Below are 20265 nucleotides of genomic sequence, written 5' to 3'. Positions count from 1 at the left end.
TCATCATCAAATAGCTGTGAAGAGGTCCCACGGGCCGAAAAATTCAATTGAGAAATTTGAAGATAAAGGTGAATCGGGTGGTGCAACAGCAAGAGGTCGGTGGCCCATAGCAGTGGCAGTTGTCGACGGTGTTGCTGCAGTTGTAGCTGACTGTGCAGCATGTGCCTCAGATCCCACAGGCAGTGCTCGAGCTACATCACGGGAATCTTCTCTCCCATGGTCAACATCTCAAAAGATTTTGGAGTGAATTTTACACTAGTATCTCTACTAAATTGAGAATGTGCTCCAAATGAGGCCCCGAGATAGGCACCGAAATTGATGAAGTTTGCTGGAGCATATTCTTTCGAGAAACAGGGCATATTTTACTTTGTGCAGTATCGTGATTGCACAGAACTGTCACATATGGGGTTCTACTCCACCACATGTTGTGCAGGAACATCCACTGTACTCAGCTTACGTGACTGTGTGAAGTGGTTTCACAAGCTCCTTCACTTTCAGTCCATTTCTCTTTGAGGAGATGTTACCTCACAGGCCTGTTAGGTGTACAATGACATCTGTGTGCTATGAGGATCTCCTTTTGCAACACATAATTCGAGCTTTGCAAGAATGCAACTGTGTCCGTACCACTATTTCGTGCAAGGTGGGGCAACACCACCTGTCAATCATCAGATAAAAGATTTGCTTCAAGAAACCTTGGGTAATGACCACACCATCTCTAGTGGGTGTGACGAGTGGCCTTCCAGATCCCCCGACCCAAATCCGTCTGACTTCTGGTTGTGGGGTACCCGAAAGATTGTGTCTATTACAGATGTATCCTGGATTCTCCTGACCTTAAGAGTAATGTGATATACCACTCCAATTACGCTGGACATGCTGTGAGCAACTGTCAACCAAGCCATGTTATGGATGCAGCATGTTGCTGGGAGACTGTATTGAACCCGTGTTGTAGCTTGTGGCCATATACTAATAAACATGCCAAAACCATCGTAATCATGTGTTTGATTGTTCCACACCTGTTCCTGCACCTGCACCACATTTGGACTGCTTACAGCACCACATTTTCACCTTGTGGCACACAGTCAAACTATTTTTTTTTCTTGGCCTACTCCACAAGTGCACCAATTAATGAACATACCTATGGCATGCCAGCATCCTGCAAAGTATACTTCTTGCACTGCAACACTACAAACACTGCCATTTTAAATATAACCACAAGGTATCTGTCATCTGTTTCTACAACAGGTGAGTATACAATCAGTCGTACCCACACAATAGTTGAGATGGCGTGAAAAGACCACTGTCAGCTAGTTGTCATGTTACATGCTAATTAGCTGACAGTGGTCTTTTTGGCACATTCAGCTATGAAGCACAAATGGCTGCAGACCAATTCTTTCACACTTCTGCAAGCTATTATTTGAAGTATTGCCATAGAGACATTTACTGAATGAGTTAGGTACACAAATCTACCATGCCCAGACCCCCTCCCTCCCCCCGCCCCCAGCTGTTGGGGCACTCTCAGCACCGAGCCCTTAGATTCTATGAGCCGCACTCCCTCCCAAAACTGCCAAGTCCGTAGGTTATACAGGCCAGTGTATTTTGTCAATTAAAAGCACTGCACATTGTTTTTGTACCATTTTTCTACTGTCAACTACTGATATACAATGCTTACACTGTTATTTATTAGTTTCATGGATATTTGGCATGAACATGCATCTCGTTTTTGTGTTGTTTCATTTGTTATGAGTTACTGTTTTCAGTTGTGGATACAGCGCATAATTGGTATTCTGTGTAAGAGAAATGGCACTTTGTGATTTATCCTATGAAGAAATTGTTGATTTGCAAAATTTTGGAGACCCTGTCAACATTCTAGATGGTGAAGATGATCCAGATGACACACGTGTCTTATGGCAACTGCAGTACAATGTGTTTTAGTAAGGGCAAATGAAAAAAGTTTCTGATACCATTGCACAGTTCTGTGCTTCGAGTAATGAATGCATTTTGGTTACACAGTTCGTTTCAGATCAAGCAATCCAAATAACCAAAATGGATCTGTAGGATGACTGATTTTGAAGAACAAACATTATATGGGAGGCATATTTTTGGCTTGTGGGTGGCAAATGTTTCAGGAAATGTCTCTGTGTCAAAGAAATCAGGAAAGGATCGGGCAAGGAGACACATTATCAGTGTGTAGTGATGTGTATGGAAACCTGTTTTAAAATATTTCATGTGAAAATGTAGGATAAATCCATGTAGAATGTGCTATCATATTTAAATACAATATTCAGCACTGATCATGATGTATTTATAAATTCATTTACTTTATCCATGTGAATAGATGACTCATAATTTGTCCAACTTTCTTTTCGTAAAATTAAATTATACATGTTATACTAGACAGGATTTTGCTCATAGTTGCATATTACAGAAGACAAAATGGACTTATACGTATAAATACAAAATTAACCCTAATTTGATATCTTCCAAGATATACATTTTTTAACACAGCTAAAATCCTAGTTTCTGCAGACACGGGTAAGTACTGGGCTGGTACTGAGAGTGTTAAACTAATATACTGGGAGCAAATATGACACTGCACTGTTTTCTGGAACATCCATGACATAATAAAACCCCTCCTTGTTGCCATCAATATGCACTACAAGTACTGTGTTTGGAGGAACTCATTCCTGCTTGTGGCAGACAAATCATATACATTAAATAAAATACCAAGGAAAGAGTCACAAGGCGCGTTGTACAAGAAATTTATTGCTAGACATTTTCTTTCATTTAACATCCCTACCCACTATAGTCCACACACGCTCTTCATGTTGGCAATAAAAGGAAACTTGTTTATGTCTTCAGGTTCTCAATTAGCGTTGTCAACAGATTTTTGCTGCAACTGAGTTTAGTGATGAATGAACACTTGATGATCAGGTACAGTTAACCACAGTAATATGCACCTATTGGGACTGCAGAGCCCTCTGTGAGTCACAGAACATGAAACATTTAAGTGGACATGTTTTGTGGCATTTCTTACAAAAAAGAGTATGGACCTTTTATTTTTGAGTAATATTCTGAAATATTGCTGATGTGGCTTAATTGTTGCATAGGGCAATCGCTGTCTCACTGTGCTGTAACATGTCTATTCTGTGGAGTAATATGTTCCACTTGTAACTGCTGAGGCTGTAAGATAACAGAGGGCATGTTGCATGATAATACATATCACAGCTGTGGCACCATCAGCTGGAACACATGTACTGCGGGAAATTTCGCCCATAATTTTCAGATGAGAGAGAAAAGTGATTTAGACAAAATAACTGCCAGTACAAGACATCCACAATGAAATATTTCTACTTTAATACTAATTTCAGACTTCTCATTCAAAAGACAGTTAAATCTTACATGGATTAAAGACAAAAATTAACATTATATTTACAGCTTCCATTTGATACAGTTATTAAACTAACTTTTTTGTTCTTAGATCATTACATCTCCAGAATCCGAACACACTAGTCAAGTCTTATTTGAATAACAATTATGAATCAAATATTTCAAATTTTGTGATAAATAATTTTAATGAATGATTTAAATGATGATTTGTGACCAAATGTGTGTGGCTGCAGATGGAGTTTTGACTAAGGTAGTGGTCACATGACTAATGAAGCTGAGAGTATGAAGGATGTTTTTGTGGTCTGAACCGTGAATTTACCTTCAAAATCTTTTTCTTAAAGAATTTACTTTATTTACTAGCGATCCATCAAGAACATTAACACATTTAATCACACTATGTGAGTGTGGAATTAGTTGCCAATGGGTAACTAATGAAAACAATTTCTTTCAACAAATGGAAATTTTATTCCTAAAAACCCTTAACCAGATTTAAAAATTATAATCAGAAAGCACCCTCTAAATATCAAGTTACAATTTATTCAGAGGCAGAAATAACAATTTATTTTTTTGACATTATGAGCTTTCGGGCTGAGAAGCTTGCTGCTCCCTTTTAACATGGCAATAGTCATGACCGCTCACCACAACCTCTGAAAGACTACACTGGTGCAAATCTGCAACACACCAGATTACTTTAAACTAAAAATTTTAACAACTAACACAAACACATAAACTATACACCCCGTAGGAGGGATGGAAATGGTACAAAACATTCACATTAAAAAAAATTACTTGCCACCGAAAGTGCAACTTGTTTTTAAAAGAAAACTCTTACGGTGGAAGGATGGCAATTTTATATACTAAAATGACCATTTACATAAAAACCCATGAAATGCAGTCTTACATAAAATGTACAAACATGCTCCACATTACACATACTGCCTCTCAAGATGATAGGCAAGACAAAAACATATTTCAGGAACTCGGCCTTTACACCTTGAGCAATAAATTTGTTAACACTGAATCCGAGAAACATGACAGAGGCATCTACTAACGTATGGGAGACCAACAGACAGACAGACAAACACTAAATGCCTAACAAATGTGGACAAGAGACAGACGAGCAAGCTGGGGGCGAGAGACTGACCAAGAAAACAAGTAGAATTTAACAAGTACATGAAACAACATATCACGAATCACTTAACTTCTAATAAACTGTGATGTCTGGTGAAGACCTGGTGCAGCACCCCCAAAACGCTCTCCCAAACCATCCACTGCCAGCCGCTTCAACAAACACATGAAGGCGCACCAATCTCCTGTCTCACGGTGTCGCAGCTCGCCCCGGCCAGACCCATGTCATGGGTTGACTCCTGTTGCTCTCGTGTCGACCACGAAGCCACTACCCCTTTCTATACGGCGCAGTCCACTGGACTCATGTGGGGACCTCACATGCGCCGATGCTCAAGGCAGACAACTCATCTTGTGTTTCAGTGTGCGACCGACCAACCGATCAATCCAAACACCAATGGCCGTTGCCCGAGCAACTCGAGCAGACTGGCAGCCCAACGCGCAAACTCAGCTAAAGGACCTCAGCCCTGACCGGGCGACCACTAGCTGAGTTCTGTTAATGGTGGAGTGACAAGACTCTCATTTTCTGGCTTTAAAGTTTGATCCAAACAATAGACATACTAGCACTCCAATGACAGACAGACACTAACTGCGGCACAAGTGCAAACGAGAGACAGACCAGCAACTGGTGACATGAGACTGACCCAGCCTCACTCTGACCGACCAATTGCTCAGCTCATAGCGCCAATTAAATGCACGTGAACAGGCAACCTTTACCATTTCCCACCAAAGCTGCAATAGCCACAGCAGCGCCACCGCCAGAAACGGTGGGCGACTGCTTCACACAACGCGCTGTGGTGCGCTCTTCAAAACAGCAATTTTTTCCATGGCTCATTGTCTTTTACTAGTGGACTCTGATTGGGTAACATTGTTTAGGTGGCAAGGTGTCGCTTGGGTATGCAAACTGAGTATGGCATTCTGGAAGTCAGCTATGACGTAAGTACTCAAAGGGCAATCATCTACTTGTATTTCAGTCCTAGGTGAAGTCTTGTTTGGATCTGCATATAAACAATTTGCCTGAAAACTTCTTTCCATGCCTTGGAATATATGTGATCACTTCAGTCTGAACTTCTATTAATATTGTAATGATTAATCTTTGAATGTGAACTATTGCCATTTAAAGTGATAATATGTTTGTTTTCATAATTAACTGACATTGATTGGTCAGTTGGTATAATGTGCTCATTAAGGTGCTGTTGTTAAATGTTGATATATCAGTATACCAATAGCCTTGGGCAGGCATTGTTGGTGATGTCTTGATTGGGCCCCATGTTCTTCCACCTACGCTCAATGGAGCACGTTATCATGATTTCATACGGGATACTCTACCTGTGCTGCTAGAACATGTGCCTTTACAAGTATGACACAACATGTGGCTCATGCACGATGGAGCTCCTGCACATTTCAGTCGAACTGTTCATACGCTTCTCAACAGCAGATTCGGTGACCAATGGATTGGTAGAGGCGGACCAATTCCATGGTCTCCACGCTCTCCTGACCGACCTCAACCCTCTCGACTTTCATTTATGGGGGCATTTGAAAGCTCTTGTCTACGCAACCCCGGTTCCAAATGTAGAGGCTCTTTGTGCTCGTATTGTGGACGGCTGTGATACAATACGCCATTCTCCATGGCTGCATCAGCGCATCAGGGATTCCATGCGATGGAGGATGGATGCATGTATCTTTGCTAACGGAGGACTTTTAAACATTTCCTGTAACAAAGTGTTTGAAATCACACTGGTACGTTCTGTTGCTGTGTGTTTCCATTCCATGATTAATGTGATTTGAAGAAAAGTAATAAAATGAGCTCTAACATGGAAAGTAAGTGTTTCCGGACACATGTCCACATAACATATTTTCTTTCTTTGTGTGTGAGGAATGTTTCGTGAAAGTTTGGCAATACCTTTTTGTGACACCCTGTATAAAGGGCATTCAAATGAAACTCAATCTCTAGTTTAAAGTAAGGGTAACGATTTTATTAACGCAAGAATGTAGTTATACACAGTACATGTACTCAAAAATAGTCACCAAAACTGTTGGTACATTTATTGATTGTGACACTAGGAGGTCGATTCCATCCTTGAAGAAGCTAGTAGGCTGCTGTCGGATCCAGGTCTGGACCCAGTCACACACTCCATCATCCACTGTGAATCGATGCCCGTGAATAGCTTGTTTTACAGGTCCAAACATTTGAAAGCCGCACAATGAAAGGTTAGGGCTGTACAGTGGATGTTCCAGCATTTCCCATCAAATCTGCTGCAAATCATAGTATATTTCATTGCATTTATTGTTAACACACTAGTTAGCTTAATTTTTCTGTGAGGTAAGGCATACAGAATTATTAAAGTATGTAGTCTAAATCCGGAATCTCACATTAGTTACCTCAGAATTTACAATGATATGTGGCAGGTCCTCTGAATTTTAAATTCAGTTAATATGGACCTCGGGGAAGATCAGTTTGGATTCCATAGAAACACTGGAACACGTGAGGCAATACTGACCTTACGACTTATCTTAGAAGAAAGATTAAGGAAAGGCAAACCTACGTTTCTAGCATTTGTAGACTTAGAGAAAGCTTTTGACAATGTTGACTGGAATACTCTCTTTCAAATTCTAAAGGTGGCAGGGGTAAAATACAGGGAGCGAAAGGCTATTTACAATTTGTACAGAAACCAGATGGCAGTTATAAGAGTCGAGGGATATGAAAGGGAAGCAGTGGTTGGGAAGGGAGTAAGACAGGGTTGTAGCCTCTCCCCGATGTTGTTCAATCTGTATATTGAGCAAGCAGCAAAGGAAACAAAAGAAAAATTCGGAGTAGGTATTAAAATTCATGGAGAAGAAATAAAAACTTTGAGGTTCGCCGATGACATTGTAATTCGTATGGAGTGTATCCATGTATGGAAGTGAAACATGGACGATAAATAGTTTAGACAAGAAGAGAATAGAAGCTTTCGAAATGTGGTGCTACAGAAGAATGCTGAAGGTTAGATGGGTAGATCATGTAACTAATGAGGAAGTATTGAATAGGATTGGGGAGAAGAGAAGTTTGTGGCACAACTTGACCAGAAGAAGGGATCGGTTGGTAGGGCATGTTCTGAGGCATCAAGGGATCACCAATTTAGTATTGGAGGGCAGCGTGGAGGGTAAAAATCGTAGAGGGAGACCACGAGATGAATACACTAAGCAGATTCAGAAGGATGTAGGTTGCAGTAGGTACTGGGAGATGAAAAAGCTTGCACAGGATAGAGTAGCATGGAGAGCTGCATCAAACCAGTCTCAGGACTGAAGACCACAACAACAACAATGGAAGATAGTTTCAGCAAAAATATAATGCATTATGTGATAGTTGAAAAACTACTGTATTAAGTCGTATAGACCCTTATACCAAAACATGTCTCCAAGCTCCTCCAATCTGCAGTCATATTGCATCACTGTTCATTTGAAAATATCATTAACTGAAAACTTATTATTTATATTCTTGTAACAATTACTTTGAAAGTAACGGCCTCAAAGATGATGACAAAACTTTCATCAGGTGTCAATGTTATAATTAATTTTACTTAAATGCTAATTTTTCTTGGTGTATGTAGTGCAGGCAGAAGGTAAAAATGGGTTACCTCAAATTAAGACTTTAATCTTTAGTGTTCTGCACATACTGCTGTTCCAGACAAGAGTATACTGCAAGGAAATTTCAAAATATCACATACTCTGTTCCAGAGGGAAAGGCCAAATTATGAAGTTTGTGAAGTGTTGGCAAGCCCTGTTGACTTTACTTCCATCCTTCTAGCTAAAACTGTGCCTGTAGTTGTTCTGGGGCACAAAATGGACTAGCAATTTAAATATTCTTCCTAAAATTCAATGAAAAATCTTATTGCACTTTGTCATTTGAGTAATGACTTTCTCGTATTTTGCAGAGCATTACTGATTCACCTTTTGCTGGCAGCTCTATCCCACAACAGATGAAAGAAGTAAGAGTGCCATCAAAGGTGGAAACATTGAAACCAGAATCTGAATCAGAGGTAGAGTTTCCACTGGAAAGGTGGAAAAGATGCATCTTGTTCCTCGAATTTTGAAGAAAAATATGCTAATTATTGGGTGCCTCTATCTGTTATGTTTCTCTCCCCAAGTTACTGCATTTCAATACAGACATTTGGGGAATGAAAATTGCATCACAATGTTCCTGTTTAGTGTCCTCTACATTCTTCACTTTCAGCACAGATCATTTACCACTCCTCCAGTTTATTAGCATCCTTCACACCAATAAACTTTGCTGTATAGTTCCCATTGCACTTAAGATGTTTCACTGACATAAGAAAGTCTATAATCCATCTGAGGGTTAAAAATTGGTATCAGTTTTATGAATATGAAATTAGTGAAAAATTTTACATTTTTATATTGTTGTACATACCAAAATACTTTGTATCACAGAAACAGCTTGAAAAAGGTCTTCTATAAAAGGAAAAACAATCCATATTCAGCTTAGCAGTCTTATCACAGTATTTCCAAAATAGTTATTTACACATAGTGGACACACGAATATGCGAACTTCATAGCTCAGTGTAACTTTGTTCAAAACTAGGAAATGGACTCTCTAATACTTCACTTTCTTGACTTGAGCACTGTCACTTGGTTGCAGTACAGATAAGATTGCAGAGAAAAGAAGTAGTACACTGGATTTGCTCAAGTTTAGAATGGTCATTGCACAGGAACCGATAGCAGCACCAGCGAGAAAGAGAAATCGTTCACTTTTCACAATTGTCACTTTCTGCACAACTTGAGTTGAAAAAAATGAAAATTTACACTCCATCAGCAAAATCAGTTGTAGACAAGTGTTTCAATGGTTATGACCACTGGCCCACAGTGGATGACAATCTTCACCAAGATCTTGCAGGTATAAACACATTGCATCAAGTGACCAATATCTGTGCATCTCCAAGGAAAGAAACTACTTTTGTTTACCGCAATTTTACAAATTAATGTGTGTGTGTGTGTGTGTGTGTGTGTGTGTGTGTGTGTGTGTGTGTGTGTGTGTGTGTGAGTAGGTTATTTTGCTACAAGTATATGCTTATATCACTTGTTACATCACATTGTTACATTCCATCCCGGATTTTCCAATGCTTGATTTCAATAGCATGACAAAAGTGATATAAGTCAAAGTCCTTGAAAAGAAAACAAATAAAATCACTTCTTGAACATCACAATACATATTATTTGTACTCAGATAAATCCTAACTAGCTATATTGTGCTAGTGACATTTTGAGTAAACCGTCATGCTGAGAATTTCAGTATTTTTACCAGATTCTACAGGTCATAAAGCATGGGATATGGAATATTTCAGATACAGGTTTTATTCTGGTGTAACCACAAGTGCCGGAATGAGGTTGAAGAAGGGAAGACCAGAGAAGGCAGTGAAACGACGTCGGCCAATGGTGCGCCGAATGGGACTGCACCAAAACAGGAGTGCCCTCAACTGGCTCCTGCCAGCCTCGGCCACTCACATCGGTTCCATACATGGACATTAGTGGACAGCATTAGCGTGGCCTACTTTGCATGTCGCCCATTGCGTGCGACTATTCCTTGCAAATCTCCAAGTTAAATATTGTCAAATCTGCTTTATAGAAATAAAACTACTAATGCTATTTGCTTGAATTGTTACACAGCATTCTGAGAATGTGTCATCACTTAGGTATCCTATACGAGATGAGGTGTTTCAAAAAAGGCTGTGGCTGTCAGGCACAGGGATTGTTTGTGTTTTTTGTGCTGGAACCTTAATTCTCTCTCATCTTTACTTTGTTAAATCAATAAGTGCCCCTGCAGAGTTCTTGTCACTTTTGCTAATCGGTGTTTTCAGGTGGGCATCACAGAAATTTTCTTTGCCTATTTTGCTTGCTTGTTGCATTTGTGTCTCCCAACATGACCCCCACCAGCTGTCCCGTCCCCTGCTCACACGCCACAGCTGCAAGCGTCCGATGCCACACAGCTAATGCAGATGTTTCAGTTTCAGCCTCGTACAGCAAGTTTCCTTTTGCTGTGCCAATGAACTCGACAACGTCGTGTAACACAATTCAGGTGGTTTCACTGATTTTTTGTCTAGAAGGCTTACCTGAAGAAATAGTGGCAGACAGCGGACCTCCGTTCATGTCAAGTGAATCTGAAACATTCTGTGAATGCAATGGCATACAGCATATAACCAGTGCACTGTTCGATTCACAGTCAAATGGAGAAGCGGAACATTTTGTCAGAACTTTCAAGCAGCAGATGACCAAACTTCGCTCCGCACACACCAGGAATCAAGCTTTGCTACTGTTTCTCGCCTCTTATCATTTGCACCCACGAAACGGACCGTCGTCAGCAGGACTGCTTCACGGCCACCACCATTGGACACTGCTTCACCTGCCCCACTCTCCTCAGCATCCAGCACTGAAGGAAGGTCACAAGTATCTCTGCACCATGTGATATTGTCTTTTACAGGGTTTTTAGCGGCAGCAGATGGTGGGCTTGAGGTGAGATTGTCCATAGTTATGTGCGTTTGACAGCATGTCATTAATATCAGTCCTGGCTGCTTGACATACTCCAGCCTATAGTGGGGAGTGTTCCCTACAGAAACCTTACCTTGCTCTTGCAGATGTTTTCACCTACAATATGCCCATCGGCACACAAGCACTTGGCACCTCGAGGAGTGATTGCTGCTCCCACATGTGCACAGTGATGCTTGCAGGGTTTCATGTCTATAATTCACAATGGCAGTTAGTATTTCTATATTCTATATTTGTATTGGCACATTGCTTATTTAAAATTTACAGGGTGATAGTTGTTTAACTATTTGAAATAAAATCGTTATAACTTCTGAACAGTTTGCGCTAGGACATTCAAACTGCACAGTCGGCCACAGGGCACAATGGGAATTAGTATGTGCAAGTGAAAATGTCACAGCACAGTGTGTCTGAGTGTATAGCACTTCTAAAGGCCTACTAGGCTAGCAATAACAACCCAACTGCAATTCATATGAAGTTAGCGACCAAGTTCAGCCTGGAGACAACTGGTTCAAGTGTGCTAACAATCAAGAATTTGATTTGCAAGTTTGAGAAAACAGATAGAGTGTTGGCAATGTCGGTTGTCCAAAAAGGATGAAAACGCCTGAAAACATACGCTGTGTTTCAAGCCAGCCCCATGTTCAGATGCGCTGCACAACAGGTGGGAATCATTTGAGAGGGACTGTGAATTTTGTATGGGAAGAGATGCAGTTCTTCAACAACAATTTGCCAACCTCATCAGCCATTAAGCCCCAGGGCCATGGAACAATTGTCATGTTTCACCAACACTACTGCACACATAACTGACAAACAGGACTTTGGGCTTCGTCACTAAACCAAACCATTTCACATCACTTTCTTTTGGATGAGTTTGAGGGACTTGGAATCTGCATTTCACGATCGAGAAGTCACTTCAGCCACAACAAGTGACTGAGCCATGTACAATCTCCAGTCACAGAATAATCGGTACGATATTCACTGACGACACGGTGGCTACCGAACAATACGTAAAGGTTATGGAGGATGGGTAATGGGGATGAAGAGAGATGGAGATGTCGTGTGGCTAGGGCCTCCCGTCGGGCAGACCGTTCGCCTGGTGCAGGTCTTTCGATTTGGCGCCACTTCGGCGACTTGCGCGTCGATGGGGATGAAATGATGATGATTAGGACAACACAACACCCAAGTCCCTGAGCGGAGAAAATTTCCGACCCACAATGCGACCCTGATTTCAACAAGATGGGGTTAGGCTCCATCATGCACAAAGCACATTAATGCAGGAGAGCACTCGATGTCCTGGACGAGCACTTTGTGGACCACATTGTGGGCCTCGATTGGCTGCTATATACTCCAGATCTCAACACGTGCAACTCCTTATCGTGGGAGTATATTAAAGACACGGTGTACATAAATAACACCAAAACTTTCGCTGAGCTGAAAACAGCCATTCAGGCAGTCATTGACAGCATCGATGTTTGGACACTTCAGCGGATCGTGCAGAATTTCGCTATTCACCTGCATTGTATCACCGCCAACATGGCAGGCATATCAAATGTGTTATAACCTAAATCTGAATATCTGTAGTGATGTTTACATGTTGAATAAAGTGTGTGCATGATGTAGTTTATAACTAATTTACCTTTTTCTCCATGTAGTTCAGTAATTGTCGCCCTGTACTTTTTGTTCTATAGATCCAAGGATGTAGAACACATGAAACAGGAACAGAACACATTTACAAAAACAGAGAAATGCTTTTGTTCCTTCTATGTATCTTAAAATGTGAAACATAGGGTGTGTGGCTGTATGTGTTATATGCCACTCAAATATTTCTGTTCTGTTCCATAAAAAACAATAATTAGTTCTAACCTGGTCATACAGTGAAAATTGCTTCTAAGTTACATTATATTGTCGCAGAAGAAGCTGAGTAGCACAGTCACCGTGGTGTATTGGTTATGATACTAGACCTTCCTTGCAACAATTTCTATATGCTGTTAGAGTACACTCTAGAAGTATCCACAAATGTCAAGAATTATTGTACTGGAATGTTCTGTAACTGTATATATACCGTATGTGTTCTGGCCGGAGGCAGTTCGCTCCGCAGTGCAAGTGCAAGTGCTGAATAAACCTTCGTTAAGTGAAGTTAGTGTTCGTCGTTCATCTAATTACATCTTCACCTACGTGATATTATTCTGGTCGAGGCGCAGGGTATTGGGACTTGTGATAGCGCAGATTATTGATGATACAGTGGCTCCCATCAGGCCACGACAGAGTCGCCGTTTATGTGGCGAGAAACCCGAGTTTGAACCATATTCAACAGATTGCAATCTATCGGAGACAGAATAAGAAGATGAGAATGTTGTGATGATAGCAACTGTGTGCCACCACATGAGACATCCTTCCGGGTTCTCTGGTGACAATGGCCAAGATCCAAAAAAGTTGCTGAAGGTATATGAGTGTAGAGCCAAATTTAACAAATGGGATGACACCGTGTGTTTAGCTAACGTATTTTTATACTTGGAGGCCACTGACAAGCTATTGTATGAGAACATCGAGAAGAAGGTCACAAGCTGGGAAGCATTCTAGGCAGAACTGCACAAGTATTTCGGCGACACACAACGACAGAAGTGCAAGTCTGAAGATAAATTTAAATGCAGGGCACAGCGTCCAGGAGTAACTACAGCATCCGACAATCAAGACGTCTTGGAGCTGTGTACATCTACATCTACATCTATGTGATTACTCTGCTATTCACAGTTAAGTGCCTGGCAGAGGGTTCAATGTACCACCTTCAGGCTGTCGCTCTACCGTTCCACTCTCGAACGGCACGTGGGAAAAACCAGCACTTAAATTTTTCGGTGTGAGCTCTGATTTCTCTTATTTTATCATGATGATCATTATTGGCAATATGCACTTATTAGCTCAGTCGACATCTTAGACTTCATAACTGAAGAGTATGTTCTATAAGCTTGCCATCCTAATGTAGAACATCTTCTTTCACATTTACAAGTGACCTAGATAGACATATTCTGTGAGCCTTTGGAGATGCCTTCTTCCAACAGATATATTTCCCTTCAGTGTTCATTCATAAACTACATTTCATAACATTAATGGTTGTTCCAAAGATCATGAATACAACATTTCATGATGATGTGGAACATAAGTTTCCTTTACATGTTACAATAAGCTTTTACAATTACTACTGCATATCTAAAAATGCATCTACTAAGTAGAAGCAGTTATCATTCAGAAATTCTTTTAATTTATTTTAAGTGCTGGTTGACTATCAAAATTTTAATGCTAAATGACCGAGGACTTTTGTGTCAGCATAATTTGCCCCTTTCTGTGTCAAAGTCAGACTTTGCCCAGAATAGTGAGGATCATCCTTTCTTCTAGTATTGTAGCTATGCACTTTACTATTAGCCTACTTTTGAATTTGGATGGGTTATTAATAACAAGTTCCATAAGTGAATATATATGTATTGTGAAGGTACTGTGAATATCCCAGTTTAATTAAATAAATGTCTGAAAGCTGATCCTGGATGGGCTCCAGCCATTATTATGATAACACACTTTTGTGCAATGAATAATTTTCTCATAATGATGGATTACCCCAATTATGTCATATGAAAGTGGTGAATGAATATAGGCATACTAGACTAATTTACACATATATTAATCATCAAAATTTGCAATAACCTCAATAGTATAAGTAGGTGAAACCAAATGTTTCAGGAGATCGTCAATGTGTTTCTTCCAATTCAGTTCCTCATCAATACATACACCCAGAAATTTTGAATATTCTGCCTTGGCAACAGACTTCACTTCTAAGTCTATATTTTTCAATGGTGTTATGCCATTTACTATACAGAACTGTATGTCCTGTGTGTTCTCAAAATTTTGTGAGAGTCCATATACAATGAACCATTTAAAATGTTTTTTGAAAGATATTATTTACAATATTCCTTAGCTAATTCTTGTTTGTTGGGTGTGATTGCTATATTTGTATGTTCAGCAAAAAGAACTAGCTTTGCATCTTCATGAATGTAGAGTGGCAAGTCATTAATATGTATTAAGAACAATAAGGGACCCACGACTTAACCCTGTGGGACACCATTCTTCGTCCATACTACCATTTAATTTTCTTGAATTCTAGGCTTCTTTTGTCAAGATACGCAACGGCCTTGCCGCAGTGGATACACCAGTTCCTGTCAGATCACCGAAGTTAAGCGCTGTTGGGTGTGGCCTGTACTTGGATGGGTGACCATACAGGCCGCCATGTGCTGTTGCCATTTTTCGGGGTGCACTCAGCCGCGTGATGCCAATTGAGTAGCTACTCGACCGAATAGTAGCAGCTCTGGTCAAAGAAAACCATCGTAATGACCGGGAGAGCGGTGTGCTGACCACACGCCCCTCCTATCCGCATCCTCAGCTGAGGATGACACGGCGTTCGGATAGTCCCGATGGGCCACTTATGGCCTGATGATGGAGTGCTTTTTTGTAAAGTTACGATCGACCAAAAACATTCGGTGAATATCTCGGCTAATGTTTCAGACAGAGTGCTCTTTGTCCATGGCAAACTAAATTCCTGTGTAATGGAAGTTGGGTCTCATGTCAAATGCCAATTCCTTCCGGCCACAGCGTAATGTTGGATGACATTTCCTGTTTCATTTCATATCATTCTGTTTGCTTACATTTACTGCATCAGCTTTCATCATGTGAATTAAATTTGTATTTGGTTTAACGTTTAGAAATTATCCACAACATTACTGAAAGTTACTGGGAATGAAAAGTACCTGTTTTTCGCAGTGACACAACAAGTTTTGTGGAGAACACATTCTTCGAACTAATCCCACGTAACACAATTCAAGAGAACTATTCAACGTAATTTATGCAGTTCCTTTAAAAAGCACTCTGAAAAAAAAGACACATCTTGAAGCAGGAGTTGATATCAGCTTCCCTTACTACTTGGATGTACACAGAGCGCAGTGTCACGTGTCACACCGCTCGTCTGCAGTAACACCCCTGCGTTGGTCGCTGTGCACGAATGCTGGTGACAGAATGTCAGTCCGCTTCGTGTAGTCGTGAGGTGAGCTGTACGAAAAAAATCGAGGATTGATTTTATAATATGGTTTTTGATACCTTTACTGCGAGACAGAACGATTTCTCAATTGATTTTATAAAGACTTCATAATAAGGTAATAATTAATTTTTCTTACTTTAATTGCGCGCTAACTGCAGCCTGTACATCATTATAACAATCTGGTATTCAGCACAGAACTTTCCCCCTAGTCTTAATTAGGTAAGTTTGGAGACAATTCAGGAAAGATTAAGTTAGCGCTACCTTTTGTAATCTACGATGAACATGTATATTTTGTAATATTATTTCTTTGGAATTCTCGAGTACAATGAAAAAACTTTTGTAAAGTGACTTTAAGTTTGCCATTACATCTTTTAAAGCAATCGGCATTAACGTAATTTAGTGTGTTTTCATCCATTTTCCAATATTTGTCACTCCATAGATAAAATTTCACAGTTGTAATGTAAATGCAAACATTACGTGGACTCATTGTGCACGGAGTTCACCTGTAGTTAGTTTTCCACTAAGTAAATGAGACGCACCTTTTCAGTAGCTTTCAATTGCAGCAGCAAAAGTTTCCAGAGAGCAGTTGCCAAGGGTTATTCATTGCAATAAGTAAGCCAAAAAGAGAAAAATAAAAATACTTTTCATATTTCAAGGAACTTCCTTTCATAATGTCATGGCAGGGAAGTAAAGAAGTATGAAATAGGGTGTCGCGAACTTCAGTAGAATCTGGTTTTCTTTATTGGGAGACTCGATAGCCTTTCCTGGAAATCACGCAGTCAGATTAACTTCTGCTTCGATTAACTGTTTGCAATAGACTCAGCTTCTCAAACAACGTTTCAGACAATCTAAGCAAAGCAATCATCAGTGAAAAATCGATGAATAGAAACATAGCAATAATAATAATTAATTTTTTTAAAGAAACTTTTACTTGGCGACATCTCTTCAATGGACAGGCTTCGTGAATTTTTTTTGTGAATTTTGTTATCATATCTGTGTGCACTTCTGCGCTATTTACTAACCATTTGTATATTCTTTATTCAGCCTAGTAGGAACAGTTTTGAATTTACAGTTTAGACTTCGTAAAAATCTGTCTAATACGGCTAATGCTGAAAGAAAAGCTAGGTGCAAAAGCACGAACAATGAGCAACCTCAGTATCAGAATTCTTCAGTTCCCAACCCAACCATGTCTACCGATTAGCAGATAATCACAACGTATGCAACCTTGACACAACAATGCCAGAGCGCCTGCATTCCACGCGAACAATTAGCTTCCGTTCAATACAGACCCGTTACAGTGTAGTTAATGCATCAACATCATATGCACTCCTGGAAATTGAAATAAGAACACCGTGAATTCATTGTCCCAGGAAGGGGAAACTTTATTGACACATTCCTGGGGTCAGATACATCACATGATCACACTGACAGAGCCACAGGCACATAGACACAGGCAACAGAGCATGCACAATGTCGGCACTAGTACAGTGTATATCCACCTTTCGCAGCAATGCAGGCTGCTATTCTCCCATGGAGACGATCGTAGAGATGCTGGATGTAGTCCTGTGGAACGGCTTGCCATGCCATTTCCACCTGGCGCCTCAGTTGGACCAGCGTTCGTGCTGGACGTGCAGACCGCGTGAGACGACGCTTCATTCAGTCCCAAACATGCTCAATTGGGGACAGATCCGGAGATCTTGCTGGTCAGGGTAGTTGACTTACACCTTCTAGAGCACGTTGGGTGGCACGGGATACATGCGGACGTGCATTGTCCTGTTGGAACAGCAAGTTCCCTTGCCGGTCTAGGAATGATAGAACGATGGGTTCGATGACGGTTTGGATGTACCGTGCACTATTCAGTGTCCCCTCGACGACCACCAGTGGTGTATGGCCAGTGTAGGAGATCGCTCCCCACACCATGATGCCGGGTGTTGGCCCTGTGTTCCTCGGTCGTATGCAGTCATGATTGTGGCGCTCACCTGCACGGCGCAAAACACGCATACGTCCATCATTGGCACCAAGGCAGAAGCGACTCTCATCGCTGAAGACGACACGTCTCCATTCGTCCCTCCATTCACGCCTGTCGCGACACCACTGGAGGCGGGCTGCACGATGTTGGGGCGTGAGCGGAAGACGGCCTAACGGTGTGCGGGACCGTAGCCCAGCTTCATGGAGACGGTTGCGAATGGTCCTCGCAGATACCCCAGGAGCAACAGTGTCCCTAATTTGCTGGGAAGTGGCGGTGCGGTCCCCTACGGCACTGCGTAGGATCCTACGGTCTTGGCGTGCATCCGTGCGTCGCTGCGGTCCGGTCCCAGGTCGACGGGCACGTGCACCTTCCGCCGACCACTGGCGACAACATCGATGTACTGTTGAGACCTCACGCCCCACGTGTTGAGCAATTCGGCGGTACGTCCACCCGGCCTCCCGCATGCCCACTATACGCCCTCGCTCAAAGTCCGTCAACTGCACATACGGGTCACGTCCACGCTGTCGCGGCATGCTACCAGTGTTAAAGACTGCGATGGAGTTCCGTATGCCACGGCAAACTGACTGACACTGACGGCAGCGGTGCACAAATGCTGCGCAGCTAGCGCCATTCGACGGCCAACACCGCGGTTCCTGGTGTGTCCGCTGTGCCGTGCGTGTGATCTTTGCTTGTACAGCCCTCTCGCAGTGTCCGGAGCAAGTATGGTGGGTCTGACACACCGGTGTCAATGTGTTCCTTTTTCCATTTCCAGGAGTGTAGTTCTACTTGAACATTTGATTCCCAGACAGTTATCGCGATTCTAGAGTGACAAGCAAGGGTTCCGTTACAACAGACGTCAGCTCTCATTAGATGACAAATTTTGCCGTGATAAACTGCGCCACGGAGAACACAAACTATCTGTTCCTCGACCCATGAATGCTACACATTTCTTACGTGGCACTCATGTTTTCAAATGGTACAACAAATGTTAAAAGTAGGAGAAAAATTACGAATACATTTGACACCCAGTTTGAAGAATTTACCAACAAACAGGAAGAAATTTCTGGCCCAGTTCTGATAATGGCAGTGAGGAGATTTCCAATATGCAGACCCGTTTAGATGAACACACCACGCAGAGAGACTAATTAGCAGACGACAGTTTCAAGAACCTCACTAACAAATTCATCAAGAATAAAAAATTAGTAATTTATGGTAAGTTCCTATGGGACCAAACTGCCAAGGCCATCGGTCCCTAGGTTTACACACTACGTAATCTAACAAACTGCCAAGGCCATCGGTCCCTAGGTTTACACACTACGTAATCTAACAAACTACAGTGTGTTAACTGTAAGACGGCATAGTTGAGGGAGCAGCAGTGGCTGGCGAGGGGACTGTAGCCGTTGGGGGGGGGGGGGGGGGGGGGGAGAGCCAAGGCACGCCTACCAGTTGCAGTGCTGGCGCTACAAACTGCGCGTCATGCTTACACGAAAGCAGACGAAAGGCTTGGAAGTAAAACTCGCTTTAAATATTGTTCGTAAACGAAACTGAAATCGTCATGTACATGAAATATAAGGTAATTCGGACGAAATAGGGGGCTCCTTCAAAGTGACCGCGAACTAAATATCCGAAATGGAAACTCTCCTTTTCTTGCCAGGCGTTTGTGGTGATACGCCAGGATTATTCTTGGAAAACTGTTTGAATCTTCCAATGCTACGCATGCTTTGTCCTGTGTATGTAGCAGCTCTCACTGAAGATTTGTATATGGGGTGAAGCAATTTTTTTCTGCTCCCTTTCCCTTTCGCAGCATTCAATCACACGCAATATAATTTTGCGAGCATCGCTACGTAATACTGGTTTCCTTCTTAACGTAGGCCTACCGGTAGGGGTTGTTGGCGACTCCCGGGATAGGCCAGCAACTGCCTCTTCACTCATTTTGATAATGTTTAGCACAACTGCACAATAAAAACACGCAGAACAGTACAGCGCAAAACAACAACGAAGCAGACGACAATGGCTACGTAATGTTGGCAGCAGTCGAAACTGCGTGCCTACCGAACCCTCCCGATGTTTACCGACTTCTACCGATCCAGGACTAGGGAGAGGTCTGCCATCTAAAAGTTTACAGGCAAGGTGCCTTTGACCGAACGGCTACCCCGCGCGTCTCATCAAGGAT

Source organism: Schistocerca serialis, chromosome 10 (genome assembly GCF_023864345.2).
Source record: "Schistocerca serialis cubense isolate TAMUIC-IGC-003099 chromosome 10, iqSchSeri2.2, whole genome shotgun sequence".
Taxonomy (NCBI): Eukaryota; Metazoa; Arthropoda; class Insecta; order Orthoptera; family Acrididae; genus Schistocerca; species Schistocerca serialis.
The sequence above is the reverse complement of the archived record's forward strand: the minus strand, read 5'-3'. Positions refer to the sequence as shown.